The following is a 2374-nucleotide window of genomic DNA, read 5'->3' as shown; positions in this document are numbered from 1 at the left end:
AAGATTTGAGTCGGTGTAGCGGTGAAAAGATCACCTTGATGAAGCATGGTCACAATATGCCCATATTTATCAATGGGGAGGACACTCAAGATTTTTTTTACAACATCGGATAGTTGCATTTAAGTGAGTCCAAGCCCATTGACTTCCTCTACAAGAACATTCAAGCGTGAGTACATTTCATTAGCACTCTCTTTAGGAAGCATTTCAAAAGAATTAAGCTTTTTCATTACAAAATGATATCGTTCCTCACGCTCGCTCTTAGTTCCCTCATGGAGCGCATAAATGTCCGACCATAGTGCATGGGCGTTCTTGTGGTTCCTCACCCGGTTAAACACATCTTTGCAAAGGCCTCTAAAGATGGTGTTTCTAGCCTTTGCATTCCACTTTTTGTAGTTCACTTCATCGCCTTGAAGGTGCATGGGATCCCGAGGTTTTGAGAATCCTTGTGAGGTGGCTCTAAGTATTCCAACATCTAGAGCTTCTAATTACGCCTCCATGTGGATTTTCCAATAAGGAAAATCATCTCCCTCAAAGATAGGAGGAGGACCATTCCCATGAGACATCTTTCTCTAGGCGGTTAAGCCTAAATACGTGAGCACGAGACTCTGATACCAATTGAAAGGATCAAGATGCCCAAGAGGGGGGGGTGAATTGGGCTACTTCTAAAAATCTTTGCAATAAATAAATCCTACATTTAGCCCACTTCACCCCTTGTTCCTAGAAAGTGTTTCTAATGTTCTACCGCACAAAAGTTTTGCACCCTAAGTTCCAATCCTACTCTAACATGGCAATTCTATGAATGTAAAGACAAGAATTGAATTGCTCAAAGTAAATGCTCAAAGTAAAGAGAGGGCGAGGAACGTGGCGATGTTTTGCTGAGGTGTCGGAGAGTCACCACTCCCCACAAGTTCTCGTTGGAGCACTCACGCAAAGGTGTAGCTCCCCCTTAATCCACGCAAGGATCAAGTGCTCTCTACGGGTTGATTCTTCGACACTCCGTCATGGTGAATCACCCACAACCACTCACAACTTGAGTTGGGTCATCCATAAGCTCCATCGGATGATCACCAAGCTCCCAATCACCACCAAGCCATCTAGGTAATGGCGATCACCAAGAGTAACAAGCACAAACTCTCACTTGACCATGACAAGCCTAATGAGAAGGGTGGATGCACACTTTGCTACTCTTACTTTCACTAATGAGGCCTCTCTCTTGGATTCTCAAATCTCAATCATCTTACTAGGACCTTACTCTTTTTAGCACTCTCATGGGTGTTTCTTAGCTGTTGAAATGATCAAAAGTTATCCCTTGAGTGAATAGAGGAAGTATTTATAACCCCTCATTCCAAATGAACCGTTATGTGCCACTGCGGGGTGACCGGACGCTCTGGTCAAGGTGACCTAACGCTCCGGTCAGTTCTCCCCGCCACCGAGCAGTTAAGTTGTGACCGGACACTCCCGGTCAGCACTGACTGGACGCATCCGGTCACGAAAATTGCCCTCTGGAACCTTACTGATGTTGATCAGACTCTGGCACTCAATGTCCGGTCACTTTGATGCTCAGCGTCTGGTCAGTAGCTAAAACCTGACCAGCGTCCGGTCAGCACTGACCGGACGCGTCCGATCAGGATTCTCCCTCTCTAGAACCTTACTAGAGTTGACCAGACTCTAGCACCCAGCGTCCAGTCACATTTCACTTAGCGTCCGGTCGCATCCATATGACTTCACCTTGATCAAATGAACTGACCGAACTCTGCACCAGCGTTCGGTCACACCAGAACCAGCATTCGGTCAATATTTGACCCTCCATTCACTTCTTACTCGCAATTATATGTGAATGAAGTTTACTCCAATTGATCTTAGGGCTACTTAGGAGCTACCTAGTGCTAGATTTGACAAGTGTGCACCACACCTAACCCACTAGACTCACCTAGGTCAAGCTACCCGTCCATACCCCCTTAATAGTACGGTCAAAGGAAAAACAAAGTCCTAAACTACTCTAAGTGTCTCTTCAACACCAAATGACACTTAGAACTAGTCCATCCTTAACATTGTCGTCCATCATTTGAAAACCAAAATGATTTGCATCATAGGGGCATGACAACCATGATTGCCCAATCAATTGTCATTACCATGACCTAACTTAATTGCCTCTGCAAAACACACGTTAGTCATAGTAATCATGTATTATCATTAATCACCAAAACCCAACTAGGGGCCTAGATGCTTTCACTAAGACATGGGCATCAAAATTTGATTGCCTTCCTTCATGAACGAAATCAACGAAATTGAAATCGCGTGATCTAGCTCTAATTTCCTGAACAATATGTCCATAAGAGCCCATGGTACCTTCTTGGATGCTCCTGATAACTTC

The sequence above is a fragment of the Miscanthus floridulus genome, chromosome 6, assembly GCF_019320115.1.
Source record: "Miscanthus floridulus cultivar M001 chromosome 6, ASM1932011v1, whole genome shotgun sequence".
NCBI lineage: Eukaryota > Viridiplantae > Streptophyta > Magnoliopsida > Poales > Poaceae > Miscanthus > Miscanthus floridulus.
This window is presented reverse-complemented; position numbering follows the sequence as displayed.